This window comes from Rhinolophus sinicus, chromosome 15 (assembly GCF_057876585.1).
Source record: "Rhinolophus sinicus isolate RSI-liver-muscle chromosome 15, RSI-T2T, whole genome shotgun sequence".
Taxonomy (NCBI): Eukaryota; Metazoa; Chordata; class Mammalia; order Chiroptera; family Rhinolophidae; genus Rhinolophus; species Rhinolophus sinicus.
This window is the reverse complement of record NC_142515.1, coordinates 86,558,644-86,572,809: the sequence shown is the minus strand read 5'-3', so window position 1 is coordinate 86,572,809 and position 14,166 is coordinate 86,558,644. Positions and strand designations below refer to the sequence as shown.

The 14,166-nt window shown below is 46.6% G+C and overlaps 1 protein-coding gene across 10 annotated transcripts in view; it reads left to right on the top strand.

Moving 5' to 3' along the window:
* The first annotated feature begins 596 nt into the window (after window positions 1-596).
* CACNA1A (calcium voltage-gated channel subunit alpha1 A) overlaps window positions 597-14,166 on the top strand; it is a 286,233-nt gene continuing 272,663 nt past the window's right edge. For 5 of the 10 annotated variants that reach the window (XM_088792422.1, XM_074338067.2, XM_088792421.1 and 2 more), the window contains exon 1: window positions 604-823. The gene's annotated coding sequence lies outside the window, so the exon portion shown is untranslated. Of the gene's footprint in view, window positions 824-14,166 lie in introns of all 10 variants that reach the window. The other 5 variants (XM_019746095.3, XM_019746094.3, XM_019746093.3 and 2 more) reach the window with 3 other exon arrangements.

Genomic DNA, 14,166 nt, shown 5'->3' with positions numbered 1-14,166 from the left:
TTGCCTTTTTGCATTGAAAGACTCCGGGGAGAAGGGTGAAGGGAAGCTGTTTCTAGAATGAATAGAAAAGACTCAGGGAGGGGGTTAGCAGCTGTCCCTTAATGATTGTTTTTGTCAGAGCATCAATAATTTAGGTTGCGATCTGGCGGAGGGGAGGTGGTTAAATGACGAGCGTGACTGCATTTCACGCTGCCTCACTCCTGTTCTACACGCCCCTTCCGCAGACCCCCTAGGTGGAGGAGGGAGAGCCCACGTGTTATCACTTTTCCTCTGCTCCCATAGAGAACCCAGTCTGAAAGGAAGTGAAGTGGAGAGTAACAGCATCTTTCCAAAGCCGAGAGTGCTGCCCTGTGCTGGGAGGTTGTGGGGCAGTGTTAAGGGGCTTAGAGAAGAGGGGAAATTGATCCCTCCCGAGCAATGGGAAGGTCGTGCCCTTGGCTGGATTTGTCTCTCCTGGCCAGGTGCCCCTGTAGCACGTTGCTGGAGGTGATCAGGAGCTTTTGAGCCGACAATCCTTCCCTCCCGCCTCCCGGCATCAGGGAATCCTCCCCCACGCCGTCCCCCCCCCCCCCACAGCTGGCACAGCAGCCCCGATTGGCGCCTGCCTTTGTGGGGAGCCCTTAGCTCAGAACACGGCTGCTCCTGCCATCCCCCTTCTCTCTCCTCTCTCGGGGCTCCCTTCTGCTTTGCATTGGGCAGGCAATGGATGCGTGGGCTTCAGCCGTCTTGGCCCCCTGGGTGCTGACAAGGGGGGACCCTCAGGACACGTGGAGGACCCGCTGCGCGGCGCACTAACCACACCACGGGAGCCCATGTTATACCGGTGAGTGAGCCGGGCTTCCAGAGGTGGGATGCTGGGATCTGGGTCCTGCAGGGGGTTCAGTCTCTATTTCCTTGCTGTAATATTACCTCTGTGTGCAAAGGTAGGAATACAGGGTCTCCCTCACCCCCTTCCTATGAATGGCTTTTCTGTGGGACGTGGGCAGTTGATTTCTGGATTTCACTTGTTTCTGTCTTAAAACCCCCTTCCTCTTTCTGAATAGTTTCTCTTGGCGGGTGGTGGGGGAGGGGCAGACCCCTCACTTCCAGCTTATACTACTTTCTTTCTTAAATTTCCATTTGCTTCCCACTGCCCTCCGCTCCCTGTAGACTTGATGTCTTTGCCAACTGCCCTGGACCGGGGACCTTTCCCCCGTGACTAGAGTGCCTGACCTAAGTCAAATTTTACTTTTTTATGTCCTCCCCACCCTTTCACTCAAGTCTCTTTCGGCTTCGAGATGCAGGCAGGCTGGACAAGTGACAGGGCGTGGAGGCCTGCGCACCTCCCCTTCCCTCACCGTGTCTGGCTTTGGGGGTCCCTGAAACAAAAGTTCCTGACACCCCGCGTGCCGGGCCTTGTCTTCTGCGCTCAACGCAGCGTGAATGTGCTGGAACAAGGGAGGTGGCAGATTGGGGTTAGGCTGGTGAGAAGAATGACATCGTTTTAGGAAACTGCTTGCTCAGTTTACTATTTAATATTCTCCCCTCCCTTGCGCCCCATGCAAAACAGCGACAGTACTCCACACTCCTCTAGCCCCCCCCCCGCCCCCCTTTGCTTTTATTTTGGACAGAGTTGACTCTCGGGGTGGCTTTTGTTTCTCAGGAGAGAGAAAGACTGGAGGCAGGATCCCTCTCCTTCTCTCTGGCTCTGCGGCTGACAGCTTCCCAGAGCACATGCTGCGGGAACCGTGCGGGCACAGGGGGAAGGCTTCCGCCTGGGCTCCCCTGCCTTCTCCTGGAGGCCTGCTTTGGGGGGTCCCGAGAGACTGAGCAGGGACAAGGAACCAGAATAGAATGTAAACAGGAGGACAGGGCATCTTCCCGGTGCTGCCTTTTCTGTTGCTGAACCCACAAGAGGGAAGCTCATACCTGTACCCCTCCCTCCCAGCGAATATGCGTTGTGGTGGCGTGGGTGGGGGCCTCTGCTAGCTTTCAACTGGGTCTGAGTTTTCTGTTCAAAGTCCACGACTTCAGGGCAGCCTTGTCATTTCCCACGCGCACTCTTTCGGGGACAGTCTTAGGTCCCTTGTGGGGGCGGGACAGGGTGGAGGTCTCAGTGTCTGTGACTGATGCTGGCCCCTCACATCCCAAGTGGCCTCTAGTCCCATCAACACCCCAAGCCCAGGCTGCAGGAAGGTTCCCAACTCCATACGTCTTAGTAGCTGAGTTTTTTCCGTGGATATTCTGTTTTCCTTCACAATACAGGAATTTGCAGAGACGCATACAGATGTCACTCTAGGGGGCAAATGCCATTGTCCATCTAGTTAAGATGGGTTTAATTCAATACTACCCATCACCCCCAAAAGTAAGCAGAAGATCAGGACCAATGTTCAGGAGGCAAAGGGTGGATTTGACATTGAACAAATTACTGGGCAAATGACCTGTAAAGTAATGCCATGTGCAGCTCTGGGACATGAGATGGTCGGCATGGGGTTTTACTTATTTATTTTATTCTTTTTGAAATGTTAACATACAGGACCAGAGGGCCCTTGGTGGCAGAGGGCAAGTGAGGGAGATTCTATTCCAGGATCTTTCAACCCTGCTGTCTTCACAGTGACAGACAGACAAGGGCCCTTGGCATCTCCTACCACCTCTGGCAAGGCCAAGCCTGTCTGATGGAGGAGGCAAGGCTGACTTAGCCAAGGGGAAAGGGCCACTCATCAGGATTCCCAGACCTTCCCCTCCAAGTGCAGGCCGTGGGCCAGCTGGGACCTTCTGGGAATGAAGTCTAAGGTGCCACCTAGCCCTGCTGAGTTAGAATCTGCATCTGAACACTATCTTGGGCCAGCTGTGTGCTCGTCAGAGACTGAGAAGAACCTGGAAGGGGGTGAAGGTGGGGTGTCACTGGGCCCTCGTGTTCCTGGCTGACAACCAGTCCAACCATGACTCCCCTGTGGTGGGGTTCCTGGGAGGCCTGGCCAGGTGATGTATAATGCTGAGCGTATAGTACGAGCTCACTAAATCTTGACTACTTTTTTTTTGACAAGCTAAGTTTTTCTTTTAAAATTCATTGACTTTTTAAATTCTTTTCTGTTTGTTCTTTTAAAAAAATACACCATTAAAAACGTCACTGGATACAATTACACTGAGTTTTGAAAGAAAGGAAAAGGATATTAGACCTGCAATCTATTGGCTACTTTTAAATTACTCTCCAGAGTGAGTGTGTATGTCCAGTTTTTCTTTCCTTTTTTAATTGTAAAATACACACTATTTTAACCATTTTAAAGTGAACAATTCAATGGCACTTAGTACTTTCACAAAGTTATGTAACCGCCACCACTGTCTAGTTCCAGAACATTTCCATAATCCCAAAAGGAGGCCCCTCCCCATAAGCAGTCGCTCCTCATTTCCCCTCCCCCAGCCCCTGGCAACAACCAATCTGCTTTCTGTCTCTATGGATTCCCTATTCTCCATGTTTCACACATGGAACTGTACAATGGGTGGCCTTTGTGTCTGGCTTCTTTCCCTTCTGATTTCTTCTGTAGTTCACATTTCCGTCCTTTCCTTCTTCCCTATGTCCACCCACTCTTCCTCTAAATCATGCAGGTCAGTTATGAGTAACAGAACAATATTACAGACTTAATTCCCACGTTAATTCTTAGTGACCAGGAACAAGTGTGGGCGTTCTTAGTTGCCAAACATTTTTCAGGACTGGGTGCCAGGGCTGCTCACTTTTGTCTAAAGTGGTGCTCACTTTTGGTATCCAGTTATTTGTCTCCAGCAAAAACCATCCCTAAAACTTTCAGCCCCAAGGGGAGGCAGTTTCTAGACCATTTCATGAGAGTTTTCAGATCCCAAGATGTGCGACAATTTAATCACAGTGGCACACATTCTGTATTCAATAAATATTTGTTGAATGAACAAAGTATGTCAGCACTGATAATTGTCATCATAATGAATTAATGTCTTCATATATTAAAATGTTGCTACCACACACAGCCACTGTCTGGCTGAAGGGGCAGAATGAATGAGGGAGATACTGAAACTCCTACCAGTACTAAATACTGAGAAGTCAAAAATATGTATTGAGGGGAAAAAACGTTCAAAGATGTAGGGTGTAGGCACAACTACTTACCCACACCTGCTGAGGACATCAGAGTGAGCAGGTGTGTAATGGTTTCATTTAAGAGAGTAATATTAGAGGAACACTCTCCCCCGGGAGAAGTTAAATTTTTTTCCTGGCAGTCTGTCATTTTTTCTTTAGCCTTCCATTGCTGATGGAATCAAGTGAGTTTAAGAGTGAGAGAAAAGAGGGAATGATAAATGGGACTGAGTGTCTGGAGCATTGGTCCGGCTGCAATATTGCCCAGCCTGGACAAGAGGAATCATTGATCTACCTGTTAACAACTATTTATGCATCCTTCCTGTCAGACAGGCCCTGTACTGGGCTTGGGGATTCAGCAGAGAATGGAATCATAATGGGAGTCACAATTATAACAGAGGCAAACATGAATTTAGGGCTTACCATGCGTGGGACACTGATCCCACCATGTTACATAGAATGAAATTATTTCATCCTCACAGCAACTCTATGAAGTACACACTCTTATCATCCCCATTTTACAGATGAGGAAACTGCAGCCCAGAGAGGTAAAGTGACTTGCTCAAGGTCACACAGCAGGAGGTGGCAGCATCTGAGCCTAAACAGGCTGCCTGCTAAGTTGGGAGCGGTTCTCCATTAACTCTCATCAGCTATTGGCTGAGGGATCTTCCAAGGTTATTAACTCCCCAGCGTCTCTGGCTTGTCGCTTGCTCCTGCCACCTGCCGGAATGAGCCCCATGCAGGGAGCAGCAAGTGCTGCAGGCAGGGAGCCATGTGCATGTGTGGGCGGCGAAAGGTGTAGACACTAGCAGAATTCTCTTGAATGATTCATAGCAGAAACATCTTTTGAGTTGGATTTTGGGATGGGGAGATGGAAGGGCATTCAGGATGGAGGCAAAGAAGTGTGGAAGTCAGGGGTGTGTTCAGGATTGAAGTAGGGAGTCCTTTAGGGTTGGCCAATGGGTGATCTGATAGTCTATGACGAATTGGAGGGAGGACAGACTCAGGGAAGGATGAAAGGTTACAGTCCATCGGAACAAATGAGGGCCTGAACCAGGGCAAGTGGGAGAGGAAGTGCTAGGTAAGATGAGCAGCCCTTATGATGTGTAGAATATGGGGTGAAGGAGGGAGAGGTGGAACTCCACAATGGTTGGGGTGAGCAATTCCATTGCATTTTGGGTGTCTTGCAACTTTGACCACCAGAGGGTGCCTGTGAACACCTGTGTCAGGTCACATCCCTGCTCTCCTTAGAACCTTCTATAGCTCCCACCTCTCTCAGAGCAAAAGCCAAAACCCTCCCCCAGGCCCACAAGGCCCTGCTGTCCCTATCACCTCCCTGTCATCACCTCTTCCTATTTATCCCCTCTTTTACTCTGCTCCAGCCACACAGGCCTCCTTGCTGTTCCTTGAACACACCAAGCATACTCCTGCCCCAGGGCCTTTGCATGGGCTGTTCCCTCTGCTTGGAACGCTCTTCCCCCAGACACCCTCATAGTTCCTCCCTTACCTCCTGCAGTTCTTTACTCCAGTGTTTCTTTCTCACTAGGGCTTTTTCTGGCCATCTTCTCTAAATGACAGTCCATTTGCCCTTTCGTCTTCCCCTCTCCTGTTTTCTTTTCTCCATGTGACATTCTGCATATTTTAACTGTTTATCTTGTTTCTTGTCCATCTCCCTACTAGAATGTCTTCTCTATGATGGCAGGGGTCTTTGTCCTGATCTAAACCATGTCTAAAGCACTGCCTGGCACACAGTAGGTACTCATTAAATACTGCTGGATAAATGAATGAATGAATGAATGAATGAATGAATGAGTGAATGATGGGGAGGATAATGGAGCCATGAGCTGAACTTGGGAGAAGGAATTCAGCTTGAGATTCAGTGGCTCCCATGGATCCTGCCCAAACACGTGCACTCCAGGGGTCTCCCAGCCTCTGTCCTTCTTGAATCCTGGTCAGTGTCCTGGGACCGCCTGTAAAAGCCATCCAGAGACCCCAGGCCATCTGTTTATCCTGGTGTCTCACTATGCTGTGATCGGTCAGTGAGGGAGAAAGCAGTGAAAAGCAAGACCAGCTGTGACATGGTTTCTTGTCACCAGGGGATGGATCTTTGCAGCCGTACTCAGGGCTATGCTGGCGTGCCGGTCTCAGCCTTTGCCATCTGCCTGCCGTTTTATTTAGCTCTGTTCTCAGGATATGGGGCAATTCTGAAACTTGCCCTAAGCATTGAGAGATGTTGCTGGCCCTGGCTTTATTTTTCATTTCACCTTGTACTTAGCTTCTCTGTGCCAAGGTGGGGGTGTGGGGTGAGTCCACACTGTCTGAGATGGGGCTGCTTTGGGCTGTGGTCTGAATTCCCATGAAAGGTGGATTGTATGTGTCTATATCTATATGCTGTATCTACTTCTTGGTGCCCTCAATAAATGGGTGTCTGATGCTGTGAGGCAAGAAAGCTGAAATGCGTGCTACGGTGAATATTTAAGTACCTGCAAAGAGAAGGGTGTATGGGGCCACCGGTTGGCTCAGTTGATTAGAGCACGGTGCTCTTAACAACAAGGTTGCTGGTTCGATCCCCACATGGGCCACTGTGAGCTGCGCCCTCCACAACTAGATTGAAACAACTACTTGACTTGGAGCTGATGGGTCCTGGAAAACACACTTAGAAAAGAAGATGGGTGGATGTTTCTTAACAGAGGTTTGTTTTTTACGCATTTTTTCATATTGTTAAAATATACATAACATAAAATTTACCCTTTTCACAGTTTTTCAGTGCATTAAGTACATTCACACTGTTGTGCAGCCATCACCACCATCCATCTCCAGAGCTCTGTCATCTCATAGAACTGAAACTGTCCCTATTAAACACTCACTCCCCATTGCCCTCCTTTCCCAGCCCCTGGCACCCACCATCTACTTTATGTTTCTATGAGTTTGACTTCTTTAGGGATTTCATATAAGTGGGATCACACAGTATTTGTTCTTTTGTGTCTGGCTTATTTCACTCAGCATCATGTCCTCAAGGTTCATCGGTGTTGTAGCAGGTGTGAGAATTTCCTTCCTTTTTAAGGCCAAATGATATTCCATATGTGGATACACATTTTGTTTATCCATTCATCCATCAGTGGACATTTCGGTTGTTTCTATGTTATCAATTTATACTCCCACCAACAGTGCACAATGTCACTTTTTTCCACATCCTCGCCAGCACTCATAATCTCTTATCTTTTTGATAATACCCATTCCAACAGGTGTGAGGTGATAGCTCATTGTGGTTTATATTTGCATTTCCCTGATGGTTAGCGATGTTGAGCACCTTTTCATGTACCTGTTGGCCATTTGGATATCTTTGGAAAAAAGTCTATTCAGTTCCTCTGATGGTTTGGTTTTTATTTTATTTTTTGCTATTTATTTATTTTATTTTTTGCTCTTGAGTTGTATGAGTTCTTTATATATCTTGGATACTAACCCCTTGTCTGATATATGATTTGCGAGTATTTTCTCCCATTCTGTAGGTTGCCTCTTTACTTTGCTGATGGTTCCCTTTGCTGTACAGAAGCATTTTAGTTTGATGTGGTCCCACTTACTGATTTTAGCTTTTATTGCTCCCTGTTATAAGCTTTTACTTCCAGGTGGAGCCTTAACACTCACCCTAGACCTGGTTACCTGCTCTGGAGATTGTTTGTTCAGGGCCAGGAAGTCACTTTCACTATCAGCCAAATAAAACATCATCCGGAAGGTGATGGATGCATTTGAAGGCTGGTTTAAAATGACATTTACATTATCTTTACCGTGGCTGTTCGAATCCGCAATCTGCTGAGTTTCACACCCTTCAGCCTAGAATTCAGGAAAGGATACCATTTCCAGGGGTCTTAGCAACCCTTGTTTTGTCCAGGGCTAGATTAAGATGTTTTGTTGACTGAGATCTTAGCACACAGAACAAGACAGGAAGGAATGAAACTGCCCAGGAGAAGGTCAACAACAAGGGGAAGAAAGAATAAAGGCCGAGAGAGAACAAGAGAGAGGAGGTGAGAGGAAATGATTTCATGGGGAACTACTATGTTTTAGATCTTTCTAATGAACAGTTTGGTGTTCTCAACAGGACTCGGCTTCTGCGTATGTTCCCCTTGAATGCTAAGCTTTCAAAACACAAGAAAAACACTCATTAAATGAAACCAGTGTTGCTTCCATCAAGTTGTGTATTAGAGGATTGCTATGGACTGAATCATGTCCCCCATGTTTGTATGGTGAAGCCCAAACCACCAATACGATGGTATTTGGAGATGGGAAGTCATCAGGATTAGATGAGGTCATGAGGTTAGGTCCCCATGATGGGATTAGTGCCCTTAGAAGAAGAAACACCAGAGGCCTTAGTCTCTCTCTTTTTCCTCCATGTGACAACATAGTTAGAAGGCGGCTGTCTGCAAGCCAGGAAGAGTGTCTCACCAGGAACTGACCATATTGGCACCCTGGTGTCAGACTTCCAGCTTCTAGAACTGTGAGTAGTTAAACGTCTATAGTTAAAGCTACTCAGCCTGTGGTATTTTGTTATGGCAGCGCGAGCTAAGACAGGAAGGCTGCTGTAACAAATAGGCCCCCAATCGGATGAAAGGTTAAGCACAACAGAAGTGTGTTTCTGATTCCTCCTGATAGCCCTGGGAGGGTATTCCTGGCCTGCAGATGGCTCTCCTCAAGGACCCAGCCTCTCACAATTTCGTGGCTCTACCACACACTAGGCCTTTAGTGTCTTCCCTGTCCAGCCATCACAGGAGAGAGGAACGGTCTTGAGGACACACCTTCTCCTTGAAACTCTGACCTGGGAGTGACACTCGTCATTTCCACTCATATCCATGGGTGAGAATGAGTCACAAGGCCACGCCAATTCAAGAGGACCTGGGAGTTTAGTCCATGGCCGCTGTCTGTTCACCAGGGTGTGGCCTCGATTCTGGGAGCAGGATCTGTCAAATTTTAAAATGTGAACACTCTTTGAAACAGCAATGCTATATCTAGGAATTCATTCTATAGAAATACTTGCAGCATTTCACAGAAATCTATGTATAACATAGTAGATGCAACATTTTGGGGAATAGCCCCAAATAAAAAAGACCCAGCTGGGGGGTGGGGGTGGGAGATGAGGGTAAGGGGCATCAACTATATGGTGATGGAAGGAGAACTGACTCTGGGTGGTGAATACACAATGGGACTTATAGATGATGTAATACAGAATTGTACACCTGAAATCTATGTAATTTTACTAACAATTGTCACCCCAATAAATTAAAAAAAAAAGACCCAGCTGTCCAGACTAGATAAATTTTACAAAGTCTTTACAAAATACTATAGGAACTGGTGTGGAATATTGCCTAAGATATATTATTCTGTGCAAAAAGTGTTGAAGACTTTTATGTGTATATATATCTACATACATACATATACTTACGTGTTTACATACATATATAATCTCACAAATTCCATGCTTGTAAAAAAATTATTCTACATGTATGTGATTGTGTATTTGTTTTTCTATTGCTGTCATATCAAATTACCATAAAACAAATGGTTTCACAACAGCAGTCACTTATTATCCCCTCGGTTTCATAGGTTGGAGGTCTGATTGTCTTGGCTGGGCTGCAATCAGGAGTTAGTGGGCTGTGTGCGTCTCTGGAGGCTCTCGGGAGAATCCGTGTTCTTGTTCACTCAGGCTGTTTGCAGAATTCAGTTTTATGTTGTTTTAGGACTGGGGTCCTATTTTCTTGCTGACTGTCAGCTGGAGGTGGTCTCAGCGTCTAGAATGCCAGCATTCCTTGGCTTTTGGCTTTTTCACCTCAAAAACCAGCTGGGATAATCCAAGATAATCTTTCTGTTTTAAAATGGGTAACCTAATTCCAGTGGCATAGTCCCCTTGCCATGTAATGTAATACACTCAAGTGCCAGTTTATGGGGGATAAAATCCTGCCTACCGCAGACTGTCTATGTTTCGGGAGAAGTGAGTCTGGCAAGAAAAATGCTCCCTGCCAGACTCTGGGTTGGACGGCAGAGAGGCGTTGGGCCTCCAAGAACCTGGGTCCAGATCCTTGACCTGTCTGCTCCGCTCCGGGCTGTGGGACCTTGGGTGAGCCACTGCGTCTCTCTACTTCAGTCTCATCTTCAACACGAGGGAATAGATTTCCCGCTTCCTCTAGGACTGGTGTTGGGTGGGGACATCTGGCCTATGTCCCCTTTTCTTAACTCTAAATTTGGATGTAGGGAGGAAGGGCATAGCTAATCCCTTTCAGTGAATTTAATATGAGTATTTTGGCTTTAAAAATATTTGTTGTGATGTAAGAAACATGCAGGAAAATGCTCAAATTACACAGGTATATATACTGTGTCCCCACCATCACTTAGGTCAAGAGGCAAGGATTTTCCATTTCCCTCGTGGGTTGCCAGGTTAAGCTAAAAAAAAAAAAAAAAGATAACACCTGGTTACATTTGAATTTCAGATAAATAGTGAATAGCCTTTTGGTGTAAGTATATACCATGCAACAGGGTGTCCTGTACTTTATGTGGCGATCCTATCAGCTGGCTCCCTTGTGTTCCACCGCAGCCAACAACCCTCAGCCCCAAGACCAATAGATTCTTTTTTTTAATTTTAATTTTATTAGTTTCAGGTGCACAAGACAAAGCAATACTTAGACGTTTATCATTTATATCCCTCACACTGTGTGAACCCCCCTCCCCCCATCCACTATCCCTCTGGCATCGCACACAGCCATTACATTTCCACTGTCTCTATTCCTAATGCTGTACTCTGCTTCCTGTAACCATATAAATACATATCTATATACACACACATATATATATGTATACATATATATATAAATTTATAGTTGGCATTCATTATTGTTCAGCTTCAGGTGTACAGTGCAGTGATCAGGCATCTACATCATCCCTGAGGTGGTCTCCCAAATGGGACATGTGTCTATCAGATACCCTACAAAATCTTTACATTATTGATTACGTTCCCCAAATTAATTTTCAAAACCCTGTAAGGCCAATAGATTCTCTCATCACCATAGATTCATTTTGCCTGTTTTTGAACTTCATATCAATGGAATTACAGTGTGTCCTGCATTGCGTCTGTCTGTGAGATACAGCCACGTTATTGCCTATAGCACATTCTTTTTTCATTGCTGTATAGCATTCCATTATATGGGTGAACCATAATTTATTTTTCCACTTTCTTGTTGATGGACCTTTGGGTTATTTCCTGTTTTGAGCTACTATAGAGCTTTACGAACACAACTTTTGGTGGCTATATGCACTCAGGAATAAAGCTACCTCACCATTTTTAGTTTTAAAATTTTTCTCCCAGACGGTGAAAAAGACATCCTCCAACACCAGTGAGTAAATTGAAAGCTTGTAGGGTTACATGCTAGCCCCTTCCTGGCCTTTTTTTATTTCCTGGATGAAGGACCTCATGGGCATTTTTGAGTTCCCATCTTCTCCCTAAGAGCATCACGTCTTTCTAATCTGTATGATGAGCCTGCAAAGTTTTAGAGAATGTTTTCCGTCTACTTTTTTGCTTAGTGCTATATATTTTACTAATTTTACCCCAGATGAAGCAGCTTTTACCTGCTATTAACACTTGTTTCACAGTGGATGGGAAAGCACAGCTGTGTGAGTGTCCCTGTCCACATGAGGGGGGTGGTCATAGAAGGTCCCCTGACTTCCTGTGGTCACTCCCTCCCTGCTCCTTCTCCATAGTTCCTGAACTGGCCTGTATTAATCAGGAGTACCTCCAGGGCCATCTAGTTGCCATGACAACTCAGACTGGTCCAGGCTTGGTGTTGGGGGGTCAGCCTCCATTTCAGGTGTGGCTTCAGTTTGGATTTAGGAAAATGGTGGATACAAGTTGTACCTGGTGCTTCTGGAAAGTTCTGTTCTTGTTGCATTAACAATAAGGCTTTCTGTGGCCTCAGGCTTAATGCCATTTATTTTCTGGTATTTGCTTTTCTGCATTGTCTTTTTTTGGCACCTTCTGTTCATGGAACCCAGCTGCTTCTGGGGGAGACAACCCCACATGCTTTGCCATGTACTTTGTGCTGTGGTTGGGCAAACAGAGAGAAGGAACGGCACATCTGGTCACAAGCCCCGGCAGGTGCCAGGGAGGGACACCAGCCTGGGAAGTGCCTGTTGGCCGGAGATTTGTTTGTTTCTCCTGTGTACACAGAGGACAGCTGGGGCTCCAGTGCAACTGATGTCAAGGGCTCTGCAGAGCACACTCGATGGTGTTGTTAGAGCAGCTGTCCCCTCTCTCCATGGCCACTAGGCTCCGCCCACTGGACGCAATATCAACACAAGAGCCAGTGTTGACCAAGCACTTTCCATGGCCCGGCGCTGTGCTCAGGGTGCTGCCTTTTCACAGGTCAGCCCCCTGACCCACCACGGTGGTAGCATCATCCCACATTGTACAGGAGAAAACAAACTCAGAGGGTTGAATAATTCTAGGGACCGCACAGCTTGTTGATTGTATGCTGAGGTCAGACCTGGCTCTGGAATACATCTTCTTTCCCCCCACACTTTCATCTCTTTCCCACTTAGGAGAAGTCCTGGACCCCGGGCAGCCATTTGCAAGGTGCCTGATGATATTTTCCTGGGTAGAGCCATTCCTAAGACCATTCATTTATTCATTCATGAAATATCTAAGGTGTCAGGGACAGAATGACAAACAAGACAGATCACAATCCTCATCCTTGCGTGTGGCATTAGAATCCTGTGGGGGAGACAGATGTTATTTAAGCCCACACATAAGTACCAGTCCCAGAGAAGGAGCAGCCCCCGTAGAAGACATCATTGGAGGACTTGATGGGGAGTGCCTGCATCTGACTACAGTCCTGGGTGATGAGAGGGAGCTGGCCCATTGCAGATGAGGGGAACAGCATTCTAGGAAGAAGGAACAGCAGGTGTAAAGGTGGAATGAGCTCGGCGGAGACCAGGAAGGGTGAGGAAGGCAGTGAGTCTGGAGCTTAGAGGGCAAAGGGGAGAAGGGAGAGGATGAGGTCGGGGAGATGGGACAGCCCTGCAGGGTGTGGCTTTTATTCCCACAACAGTGGAAATGCTGACTGATGTTTCAGAAAGACCCCACTGACTCACAGCAGAAAGCAGATTGGGAATTGGGAGTGACCGACCTGGGAGAGGCAACTGCCTTAGTCCAGAGTGAGCAATGAGGGGGGCTGTGCAGTAGTGGGAGGTGATGGGATTCAGGACATGTCTTGGAGGCAAGTGGATGGGACCTGCTGATGAATTTGACTTGGGGAATGAAGGGAAGTGAAGAACCATGAGTGAAGACTCAATTTGTGGTTTGGTTAGCAAGGTAAATGGGGGGCCCATAAGGAGATGGGGAGACTGAGAGTCATGTGCTATAGGGCAGGGGTGGGAAAGGGAGCATTCTGTCCCAGGTCAGTGTGATAAACATGTGGATGTCTCAGTAGATGTTACCTGGAGTGTGTGGATTAGCTTTGGTCTTTCGTGCTCCTCTTTCTGCCTTCTGTAGGTGCCTAAAATATTTCCCATCAAGGTGTGTTCACCGCGCCTTGTCTCTGGGGTTTTAGCTAAATTGTAGATACTACACAGCACACACAATCTGTCAGCTGGATTCTTTCTTTAATTTTGACACAGGAAGAATATTTTTTGGGGGGAGGGATGACTCTTGGAGGTAGAAATGGAACCTTGATTCTACCTCCTGTCCTCAGTTTTATTTCTGTAAAATGAGAAAGAAAATACCTTCCATGGGTAACTGATTATAAAAGGAATAACAGATTTTTTTTTCAATTAGAAGGGAACATATTTGGAAAAACACAAAAGACTTAATAAATGTACGATCATAGGCAATTAAGAGTAAGGTTTCATGGGAGTAAATTGAAGCTTCAAGGCGTCAGGAAGGATAGATCTATGAAACCCTAGTAGTTATAAGGTTTGGAAAGAAACTGATAATGAGTTAATGCTTCAGAGAGGATTGGAGAGCTATCATGTCTGTGGATGCTTCAAGCAGGGTGAGAAGAAACAGTTGGGAGGTTGCTAAGCCTCCATTGCCACACTCATTTCTTTGC